Genomic DNA, 12761 nt, shown 5'->3' with positions numbered 1-12761 from the left:
TCCCCATCTTAGAGGAGGTGATGTTTTTGTGTAGTTAATTCTAAAATGCTTGGCAGCTTGCCCGTCAAACCATAAGCATAGAAAAATGCAAACAAATTCTCTATTTAATAGCGGCTGGACAGTGCAACTAATCCGTGCTAAACCGGTAATGGATATCGATGTCAACAGGTACGCGGGAGAGCCTAATGCTCCGCGCTCAATGGCAAACACTTCCCTTCTGAATGAGGATTATGTGCAAAATGTAACTTGGCAGAAAGATCCAAATTAAATTCATGCTTCAGTTAATTCAGATGAATTTTCCTGATTGCCCTTGCACACCAGACAACCAAATTCCTGTTTATATTTGCTTCTTTTCTTTTAGAGAGTTGATGCAAATCTCTTCTCCTGGGGAGTCTTGCAACATGCATACATTGAAGACTGGGATTCTCTCAGGCACTAATTAGAGTAATGAAATACCTGAGGTGGATTTTTATATCACTGTTCTTACTACAAACATTAGTTTAAGATATTGGATCCACTATATGATTGTGTTTGCAGTGTTTTTTACTAATATGCTGCAGGCAACATTCCAGCTAATCACCTTAATGGAAATTAGAGAGGGAAATTGTCTATTAGGACATTTAATCTATCCTCACTCAGTAGCATTTTCTTACATTTTTCAGTCTAGCTTTAAATTTAAAAACAATTCATAGGAATTATTCTGGGCTGTCGAAATGTTGTTATACCTCCAGATAGCTCAGAAAATAGTGAAAATATACTAAAAAGAGGTTGCTAAGAAGTGTTTTCTGATGGTTAACTGTATTTTCTTTCTTTATGTTTCATTTATCTTATAGCTGTAAGTCACACATTCCTCCGACAATTTAAATATGTGTTTTCTCTTCTTCATTTGTATACCTGTCACCATGACCCTACTGTGTTTTTTATGTGTGGGGGTTTGGGGGTTGGGTTTTCTTTTTCCTTTTTAATAGAAGGTTAATAAAAGAGTATGGCTTCGGCTCTGGCCCCATTCCAGGCAGCACCTTGACTACTTAAGTGTGTCCAAATTCTTGCTCTTTTTCTCTTCCCCTGTTTGACACCTTGATGGCAAACAGCATAATCTTTCTTGCAGAGTTTTTTTTCTATCTGAAATGATAGGAGAAGTTGTAAATTTGTTTGCTTTTGGCTCAAATAGCATTCTCGGCTGTTTTCTGTATGAAACATTTACATAGAGCTGGCACCCCACAGAGAATAAATGTATGGTATGGCAGCATGTGGGAGCTGTGTTAGAGTAGGACATTTCATGTCATGGTCTCAGTGTGATTTTACCCTCTTACTGAGGGTATGGTCTCCCTTGCCCTCTCCTTCACAGAATTACTCCTGACATGGGGATTTCCTACCCCCTTCTCCATCTTCACTGCAGCCCACTATGCCTGTCCATGCAGCACACACCCCATCTGTGCAGCTGACACAACACAGACACCAAAGGCTCTAACTTCAGGGGGATCTAGCCATTTTCTTGGTGGTGTTTTATTCCATCTGCTTTCTCATATAATTACTTGATGCTATAGCTGGCACTGCTGGGAGAAGCAGCCACAGCAGGATGATGTGCAGGAGTGGGATGCAGAAACTGCTTAACCAGGCTCTGCCACCAACATGGTGTCAGGATGCTGCACTGCATATTTCTGCCATCATGTGAAACCTCCTAGGTCAGAAGTCAATGTGATATGGTCTGGCCTATTGCTTTTGTTGGTGGTCTGAGGTTTAGACTCAAAACATGTCTCTTCCTGGCCTGCTTGCCCCCATAAGCAGCCCTTGGGTCAGATGACTGCAATTCCCTCCCCGAGACTAGACCGAATACAGTCCAGTAATTGCCTGAGAAACAATAAATCATACATGAGACAAAGCATTCATTTACACCACTATATTTCTGTAACAAAAGAGAGAAACTAAAATGGACCATTGTTAAAGATCACTATTTCCTGCTCTGTAATAAATGTCTCATCTTCCCTGATGCTTGTTTATTTTATAAATGCCTCTGCTTTGGCTTTCATATTTAGCTGCCAGCAGGACACCATTATGCCCTGACAGCATTCTGTTCCTTCTCCATTGTCATTACTGCTGAAGTGATGTTATATTGCTGTGCTTGGCCTAGATGGTAGGGCTTTCTTATCTTGCATTTCCCATTGCTTTTCCCATCTAGACTCCTGATGAGGCACAGAGCAGAGGTGGCAATGCTTAAAAAGCAATGTTTTCATGAAGGATTAGTAATTCTGGTTTTTACTTAAAAAAAAGCCCAATAACAACAACAAAAAAAAACCCACCACCAACTGCTCTTTATGATTATGTTTTCAAGGCCCATTGAGAGGGAATGAGTTGAAGTGCATGGGTTGCACCTGCACTGCAGTTCTGAGACCCCACAGTTCCCCAGGCAGCAGTGGAGCTCAAGGGACTGTGGGAGGTGATGGAGAGGTGGGAGGCAGCACCACTCTCCCACTTGTGGAGACCACACCAACGTGGCAGAGCCCCACAGCCTGCACTGGACTGGGAATAAGTGAAAAAAATACAAAGACTCCAGGACAGAAGCGCTGTTTCCATTTGTTTCTCTACCTCAGGGCTGTGTGTGTCACAGGCAGGGGTAAGATCCCAGCCCTGGTGCCTTTGCACCTTCCAAGGGGAATGGTGCCCTGTCTGGACCTGCGTATTCGAGTAGACCTGAGTGCCTGAGCAGCAGTGCAGAGCTTGAGGCAAAGCTTCTTGAAGTCAGTGAGATCCTTTCCACTCATTTCAAGGACTTTATATTATGTTCTTTAATGTCCACAAATAAAAGATACTGTATTAGAGGCAACCTATTTTTTAGGGTCACATTGCCCTGCTGCCTGTCTGTTTTGTCCATCTCAGAGCATCTCCAGCAAAACAGCAAAACCAGCAGCAGACGATCTGTGGAAGTCCTATTATGTACCACACTGCTTCTCCTTTCAAGTGCTGAAATCTAATAATCCACCTAACTCTCCTGCCCTTCAGACACGCACACTGCATTCCCTTTAGCATGGCTATGTCTCTCTCCTCCTCCTTCTTCTTTTCTTTTTTAAACAAAATTCCCAAGTGGAAGTATCAAGGTTTTCCTGCAGCTCTATTTCATTTAAAAAATAATTGGATCGTTATTTTCTATAAGAACCAAACTTCAACAGTAAGTAATTTCTAAACATGTCAAGTGGCTCAGCATAAAAGTTAATCTTGATCTATTGGTTTGTTAGGTGTGTTTACATCCAAACACTTAGCTCTCCTTAAACAAAAGTGATTTAAAGCCCTTTCTGGAGAGCATGAAAATGATTCCCCCAGCACTTAGATCCTCAGGGCCATAATCCAACAAAAGCAGGCTTATCTTTAAGCATATGAGTAGTCCTGTCAAAGTCAATGGGGGTCCAGATGTGTTTAAAGATAAACACATACTTAAGTGCTCTGCTGTATTGGAACTCGTTGAATGTTTTATTTGCATTTCATTCCAATAGTAGATCTTATATTTTGTATATAGCAGAAGAGAATTCTTGCTGCATGTTGCATAAAAGTATTATTTTAGAAGAGGGTGAATAGGGAAATTCCAACATTAAGAAATAATTTTTAATGATTCGTAGGAGTTATTTCAAACCTTATGTCTATATTGCTCGATTTGTTTTACTTGGGGCTTCGGGACAGAAGTGCTGTAAACATGGAATTGAGCCACAAAGCCCCGCAAGGCTCCACTCCACTGCTGCAAGTTCAATAGCAAGTGACTTTAGGGAAGTCACTTCACGTGCCCATGCTCCATCTCACCTCTGCAAAAATAAGGACCATTAACATTGCCTTTGCCTCGTTGCAGTTGCCTAGTAAATGTTTGGACAAGGATTTGGTAATACAAAATGCTGAAAGCTGCTTCTATTGAAAAAAACCCACCAAACTTGAAAAGATTATTCATTGCAAATCTACTTGGACAAAAAAAACATTTCCTGAGTTTCCTGCGTGCCCTAGGGCTCAAATTAATCAAACAGCAACTTTAGGCAACCATTTCTTAGCATTTTTGAGAATGAGCTCTGCTCTTCTGGATGCTATTCCAGATGAAGGTGCAGCAGCAAAACCATCCCAGTGAATTAAACTACGCAAGTTGAGCTTTATGACATAGTGCATTGGGAGGGGTGATCGTCTCTATGGCTCTTTCTATGAAATGCATTTGGGTCATACGGTCCTATTTGGACATTCCATCTGCTTAAAGGAACTCCTATGGCAGGGTGTGTGCTGTCTGCTGTGTCTGGCCCACCTCCCCTGCTGCAGGAAGGGTGTCACACCCTGCTGAAAAGCCCCTGCCAAGGCCAGAGTGTCAGCACTCAGCCACTCAGAGCGGCCAGCAGGTGCCTGGGAGGCAGCAGGGTGGAAGGCAGTCAGGGAGCTGCAGCACATGCCGTGCTTCCAGATTCTCCTGAGACTTCCTCCTAGAGGAAGAGACGGCCTTTGGGCTCATCTATATTTCAGCTGCTTTAGTGACTGCAGTTTCTGTAGAACCATGGATGGTTGTCAGGTACAGCAAGCTCAGCACTGCCGTGGTTTCTCTCTGCAGCTCCTGAGGCCCCTGAGCAGAGGACAGGCAGAGTGCTGTGTGTGCCACGCTGCTGGAAGGACCAGAGCTGCCTGGGAACAGCCTGCTGCACAAGCTGTGGGTGTGGAAGGGCTGCAACACAAGCCCATGTCTCTTTTATTCCTGTCAGATCTCAGGCATTGGATGGATCCCATTTAAAAGGAAGGGGATGGGAGGGAGCTACTCAAAGTTTAGAAACATAATGAAATGAAAAGAAATCCTGATGTGGTGCTCATTTGCCTGAAAGGACCATTGCCTAGGCCTTCCCAGTGGAACAATTGACACTCCATCTGGTAAGGAAGCAGCAATTGGCACCAAGCAGCCTTCCCAGGACACAGCATTTGGCTGTCTAGCACATGCAGGTTTGCAGCATATCTCAATAGCAACCTGCCAGTAAGGCATCATCAACAAACCTGGGCAAGTGATGCTCTTTTCCCTAACTGAAGAGACTTCAGAGGAATGAATGTGACAATATGGCCCCATGTGCCACACAGCATCTCCCCAACAAACCTAGTGTCTTGAGATGGCACCACTGTGGGCTGCTAAGACAGCAGAGACAAAGCAGGTTCCATGTAAATGTCCACTAACCTGTGCTGCTTAATTCAAGGCTAAGCACCAGAGGACTGAGTGGTTACTCTAAAGTTCTATAACATGTTTTTATTTTTGCCCAGCTGACATTTAGCTCTCTTCAGTAGCTCATCTTTCCACTTCCCCTTTGTCATGTCTATTCTGTCGGGAAACTTGTTGGCTGCTTTATTGCCTTGAATGTCCAGCTCTTCTGCTATTCTCTTCACATCTGTACAGTCATTTGTCCTTTTCCTTCTGAATCAGAGCATCACTCCAAACAACTCGGTGAAGTACAGCCTATTATTCTTTTTCTCCACAAAGCGGTTTTGATTCTTCACATGTAATGCACTATATAAAAATAAAAAACCTTGTCCTGTCTTAATAGCATAATTCTTAAACAGTTATGGCCTCATTCTCCTTCCAAGTACATAATTCCCATTGACAGCAGTAGGAACACTGCCAACACAATGGTGAATTAGTTCCCATGATAAAAAGTCAAAGACACCAAAAGGTCCAACTCTGCACTTCCTTAGGAGGAAGTGAAGGAATAACAGACAAAAAGAAAAAACTGAGACACAAAATTGCATGGAACAGCTTCATACTAACCAAGTAATAGGCTGCCAACTGAGCAGTCATTGAAGTTGTCCCTTTAATATGCCAGAAGTCTAAATCAAGAGCAATTTTAATAACATCGGTAGCACCTCATCTCCATGGAAAAAAATAAATAATCTGTCCCCAAAGCTGTGCATTCCCCTGAACTGGAACCTGGAAAAGGTGGTGTGATGGTTCAGACCAGGCTCTCTGCCAAATGCCTGAGCTCAGAGTAACAACCCCTTCCTTCCCCTCCCTTCTGCCCTTGGGACAAAGGAAAAAAACCCCTATAAAAATTGAAGAACCTGAAACCAATCAAATTATATAAAAATATATATTTTTACAGATATTGCAGTTATATACAATTAAAATACTGTGTACACAGCAAAGGGACAAAACACCCCCAAAGGCGAAGGGAAAGAGGGACACAGACAGAACAGATATGCTCACTCAAACTCAAGAAGTAGCAAAATAAAGAACTGCCAAAACAAACGTCACCATGTCCCTCAGAGACACAAGATCACCACACACGGCCAGCACTCTCCAAGCTCCCGCAGGGCAGAGCAGCCGTCACTGCAGGCCCCAGGCTCCAGATAGGAGAGGCAAGGCAGGGCCCCACTGCCCTGAACCTCACCGGCAGAGCAGAGAGCGAGGGCTCTCATCTGCATCTCACTGACACCCTGCTTTACCTACAAATCCTAGGGAATACTGGGAACGCGGCCACTTCCTTGGCTACGAGCTGGTTACCAGCAGGGGCTGGACTAAAACCATCACAGGTTGCTCTGGCTGGGCCTCTCCCTGGCTTCTCTTACCTGGCACGTGGGCAGATGAGTCAGTATTTCAAGGGCATACCCTTTGAAAATGTGTCCAACTTCTGTCCGCAGTCAGACACCCCGTGGATGGCGCATGGGCCATGTTGCAGGGCAGGGAGTTGGTAGCATTATTTCTACACCTGAGAACTCAGCAATGGGGGCTTGGCAGTTATTCACTTCCCTGCTGGTTACCCTCTGTTTCCTGAATATTTGTTTCTTTTCTTGATGAATGGTCTTGGAGTGAGAGCACTGCCCTGAGGATCTCATTCAGTCCCTCTGGCATCACTGGGAAAGCATATCTTTCTCTGTGCTTCTTTTTATTTCTTTCTATAAAAAAAATAGTAATTCCTCCCATCTATAAAAATAAAGTAAACCATATTTTTTTCTCTTTTATAATTAGTCTTCTTCAGGTTGTAAATATCTTAAAGCCTACTCAGTCTTTTTGCACAGCATCTAATCCATCAAGAGCATAATCAGACATGGGGATTCTAGATATTATTAATGTAACATCACTTGTCTTGTGTTATTGGATGGTAGAAACATTCTAGCAAGAAAAATAAACAATCAGTACCCTAGGAATATCCCAATCTTTAGGAACATACTATTATTTGAGATTTGCATCTCTCTGTTATTTGAATGAATAAGCAAAACTATAACGACATCTAAACTCCTTTATATGCACTAATGAGAAGCTGAGGGATATGGTAAAAATTGCCATATTTCTGGTCAAACTACTTCTTCCTGACAGTGCAACTGCTATGTGCCCAGCACAGCTTCTTTCACACAAAAGTGAGTCATATTTCAGACAGCACAGATCCAGACTCCAGGGTATCTTAAAATCATAGAATCATTGAGGTTGGAAAAGCTCTTTAAGAGCTTCAAGTCCAACCATCAAGGCAGCACTTTGGTCACCATTAAACCGTGTCCTCAAGTGCCACACCTCACATTTTTTGTGATGTGATGTGCTTATGCCACATTTCTTGTCTGTTCCACAGATCACACTCTAACTTATTTTCTCACCAGAGGCACAACTTACATAGTAATAAGGATTAATTTAACTGCTATTCCAAATGTACTGCTCCAGTTTTCTCTACTCAATGCCATCAGTATTTCTGATATATTACAGAATATTCTACTCCTGATACTTCAAATAAGAACAAACTGAATGCCAAACTGAAGCACTTCTGCACCTCTCCCGCGTGTGGCCAGTGCCCAGCCCGGGGTGTAAGATGCCATCAGGCTGATCACTGTTTTCAACCTCGTGTAATGACAATGTCCAATGTCCCTAACAATGTCCAATTCACTTGAAAATCAGGCCAAGGTATTTGCCTCAGTAACCTCCTGCAACAGCAGCTCCCACAGGTGATGAGACGTGTCTGGGCATTTACTTTTCATTCTAAATTTGCTGGGGTTTAATTTAACCTGATGCTTATTCTCATGTGACAAAATAAAGTCCAATGTTCAGTGCTTGAGAGTTTCAACTTCCACAATCAGCTCCACTTTCATCTTGTTCTGAGCAAAATAATTTCAGACTTTGCCATCTCTCATGTAATAATCTTAGCAGCTCTGTAACTATTTTTTATTTTAATGTCTTGAACATTTTTGTGAATCCACCATATACCTCATAGGAGAAGAGGATAAAAAGAATGAATACAGATTTAATGTGTACTTATAGTGTAATCCTATGTTATCTTGACTTTTCTGGCATTCTGCTCTATCTTTGTTTAATAAAACAATATATCCCTCTGTCTTTTTTTTTTTTCCCCCCAGTTTTTAAGTTGCTGTTGTAGATTAAGGTAAATCAGACACTGATGACTTCCAGCTCTTTTTCCTGAGAGATTCCTGGAAATTCAGGGCTTTTCAGATTATTCAAGCCATACAGCTAATCACTGATGATCTGCATTACTTTTCATTTAGCCACATTCAGAGTTGTCTGCCATCACGATGCTCACCTTCTCAGTATGTTCAAACCCATCAGGTATTCACCATAAAGTGAAGTCACCCCAAATCAACCTACAATCTCCAATGGGTTTTAACAAACAAAAAACCTGATTTTTTGCCTACCTCTTCCATCATTTTCCATGACAAAGTGTTAGGAAGTGTATTGAATCATTATTTCAGGGATCCACCTGAAATGCTGCCATATTTCAGGTTACAAAATCCTGCCAGTATTCAAGCTACACATTCAATCCAAAAATTTCCTGTAAATGTGACCACATTTCTCTTTATGTTATAAGTGAACTTTCAAGGCCTATAGTTTAATAATTTCTTCTTTAGGCTCTTATTTGTTGGATGTAACCAAAGCACCTGGGTAGACAAACCTTTGCAGAACAGACTTGGTTTTGCTGGTGGTTTGTACTTGTTGACATGTCCCATTTTCACATGGAGAATAAGGTAATCACATGATAAGGTGAAAAAACAGCAATAAGAAAAAATCACAATTAGCCATTTCAAGAAGACTTTCACCAAGTCTGCTGGATACCAGGCTACATAAGCCTTGGGATGATGGCAGAGTTTATCCCACTCCAGAGTGAAGGGACGGTTTCTGATCACTCGCATGATTCCAGTTTTTAGATGGTACCTAAGGAACAGACTCAAACAGGTCAATAAGATTGTCCTCTACAGCCCTCCCTTGGCTCCTTGGAACCATGATTATCAGCATTTGAGACACGCTTTGTGTTCAATCTGATCTGACTTAAGCTTTCAAAATCAAAGAAATTCATTAACCTCAAATTTGATTTTTTTTTTCTTTTGATGCAAAGGTCTTCAGTGTTAAAACCCAAAGTATTGAAAAGAGGACAGTTCATATCTACTACCCTGAACATGTCACCTTTGCAAACTTCTCTGGTTTAAATCTTCAAGCTTGCTTGTATTGGCTCTGTGGAAGTGTCTGGTTGTGAGTTTTAGCACCGACAGTAAAGGCTCGGGGGATAACAGCTTTTGAGCTGGCAAATACTCATGAGTGCTCTGACCAAGTCGGTAAAGCTCACCCCCCTCTCAGGACTGGGTGAAATGAAGGCAGAGGGAGTTGGAGTGTTCAGGTACTGGTGATTACAGAGGGAGTCCGTGACATGGCTTAGACTGAAACCAAAGGCTCTCAATCTGCTGTCAGGGAACAAACTGCATTTCCTCTTAATTCACAGATTTTCCCCACGAAAAGGATCATGTCTCAGCATTGTTCAGATGGCTTGCATATGCCATGGGCATGATACAGGCAATGAAGCTTTGGATTAATCTACTGTCCAGATTGATAACTGTAAGGGGCATCTCATAATGACCACAACATGATTAATCATGATACATGTGTGATACCCATGCTCATTATTACTGGCCTCCAGAACAGCACTGCTGAGTCCTGCCAATATGCTCGGGTTAGTATCTGGAAGAGACAATGCTGCAATTACTGGCAAAGTATGCAGGAAAATTAAGAAGCAGCTAGTTCAGTATTCTGTACCAGGCTAGTAATCAGGAGCACAGCAAAGCAAGGGAATGGGAGAGCTACAAGGACAAACGTGTTATCCTGATCTGATACTTTGTTTTAAATATACCTCTGGATGTGCTCATTTATTTTGGACTATTGTCTTGCAAATGGAAGGAATGTAAAGGGCGCAGGAATGAAGAGCACAACACTTGCATGAGAGCTGATGAAGACTATTTGGAAACAGAGCTACATCCATGCTTTGTATCAACATATGGTGTTGTGTCCCACTTGAAGACAGAGAGCAACTGTCTTTGTCTTGCTGTTGTACCTATTAGACTTCTTGTGAGCCTGTGACATTTCATTTCACATCAAACACACCATGGATGTCTTTTATAGGATAATCCAGGGACCCACATGCAGTTTAACAACACAAATGCACCTGAGCATCAGTCCTCAAAAAGTCCTGGAAAAGTGGAATTAGAGCTGTTTCTAGCCATGTAGATTATCACAAACATGACAACCATATCTTCCACTTCACAGGGAAAGCTGAACTGAATCAAAGACTTCAATCCTTCCCTTCAAAGATCATGTAAAGCTTCCAGGTAAAGGCATGGTCCTGTCCTCAAGGACACTGCTCATCTGTGTGGGAAGGGTCCCATTTTCTAGTCTCACTTGCAGGAGTTGAAGGCAATTCACAGCAGAACAAATTACCATCTTCAACTAAGGGTTTACCATATGCCTCCTGAATGTCCCCCAAATACACAGTGTTATGTGTATGTGGAAATTTCCAGAGTTCATCTTCGGTTGTATGGCATTTTCCCCCCTTGCAGTGAGTAATTAACAATTGTTAATTATGCTGTGCACTTTGTTTCAAGAAGGTGCTGGATGTTCCTGTTGATTAACACATCACTGAGACTTGGAGAAAGAAGAACATTCTGGTGAACCTCCCATCTTGATGAAGATAATCTTCTTCTCCACTCGCAGAGTGTTACTCACGCTGGACAGAAACATCTTATCCTACAGAAATGTAGCATCTCTCACGTAATAATGAGAGTTTTCTGTTATTTACTAAATTAAGTGAATTAAACACAGGATCCTTCTGATGAGTCCTGTAGCTTCAAGCTCAGTTGCAGTTTAGCACCATGCTCAGACTGTGATAACCAGTTTGGCATGCAAACCTTAAGCATAATTTAAGAAAGAACTATTTGATCAACAAAGAAGAGTATAGGAAGTTATAGCAATAATGTGTATCTTTCCTTATGTATCAAATAGAGATAAAAACAAAATAAATAGTGGCAGTCAATGAGAAATAGATTTTTTTCAGTCTTCTGCATGCTAATTCAAACTAATAAAAACAGTATTTGAAAAGTGACAAGGCCTACATAGAAAAGTACAGCCAGGGAGTACCTCTGTAGTGTGCTATGTAATTTTAAGCATTATTTAAAGGGAAAGGAAGTAACCCCTAATCCGCTTATCCAGTGATACATGAGTGTAGATGTAAGCATGCTGAAGCTACAGAAATCCTGGAGTTATGACAGTGAGAAGGGGACATATTATGTTCTGAATGATCATAACATTAAAGAATGCTTTATTTTAGCCATTTTAGGGGAGGGGAATTAATAACAACAGGTGAAAGGAAGTTTACTGACTGCTAGACTAAGGAAAATGTTGCTTTTATAAATGGTAAAAGTTTGAATTTCCCAGTGCTCTTCTGGGCATTGCTGTTTGTTGCCGATGAGCAGAGCACAATTAAAGTAACTGAGCTGTATGGGAATAGGCTTGTCTGCTCACTACAGGTTTGCTGCTGGATTAGGCTCAGTATTTGAATTTCCAGACCTTCAGCAGTACTGTGTTCATAATATGTGAAAGCAAATTTAACAGGTTCAATAGGGAAAAACCTCTTTACACCACTGACTTCCATGAACAAAAAGAGGCTTGCAGTGTATTTACTGAGATATTACACAAGTAGAACAAAAATTCCACTGGTCTTTACTGAGCTTTGGATCAGGTGCTTGTTAGAAAAAAAAAAAAAAAGGCCAGATTATCTCACAAATGCAATATTTAATCTCCAGATATTCTGCTTCACATGCTGTAATTGAGTTCAATAGCTCCATGTTTATTTTATGGCCTATGCCTAGACATTAACATAACAAAAAACATGGGGGGAAATGTCATACATACTCCCACACACCTATGCAAATATAATTAAAATTGCTCTCTGTATTTCACAGTAGACCTTTTATGGGATTCACTATGCCTATTCTGTCTAAAATAAATTCTGTTATGTAAAAATGTTTGAAACAGAACTTTGTTTTATTTAGCATTAAACAAATATGTCCAGCCAGGACTCTTGATGCTACTTTGCCTATGCATACATACCTATGTATATGTTTATCTATATCACACAACAAAGCTTAGCTGCTAAGCACAGCCATACTTCAGCCACGTGAAAAAATTCTCACTAATCAGCATCCACTTGTTGCATCTCCCCTCAAAGGGTTGAGTCTCTCTTAAATGTACTGTTTCCTGAGCATCCCTTCACTCAACAGGCCTTTGCACAGCACTGCAAATTCCTGGAGGAAGTGAACTCAATCCATCTTCTCTCCATATCTGCATGAAGCCTTGCACAATGGGGCTGTGACTTATTTGGGGCCCCTGGATATGACTGTCATACAAGTAGTAACTAATGACAACACACCACGGAGACACACTTGTTACTGGTTGTGAGGAAAAATAAAACCTGGACCATAAGAAGCACATTCCATGTCCACTTGTCTGTAGAAAT

Source organism: Empidonax traillii, unplaced genomic scaffold (genome assembly GCF_003031625.1).
Source record: "Empidonax traillii isolate 1590-97213 ecotype Southwest subspecies unplaced genomic scaffold, ASM303162v1 scaffold716:size334641, whole genome shotgun sequence".
Classification (NCBI taxonomy): Eukaryota; Metazoa; Chordata; class Aves; order Passeriformes; family Tyrannidae; genus Empidonax; species Empidonax traillii.
Note: the sequence above shows the minus strand (reverse complement) of the source record.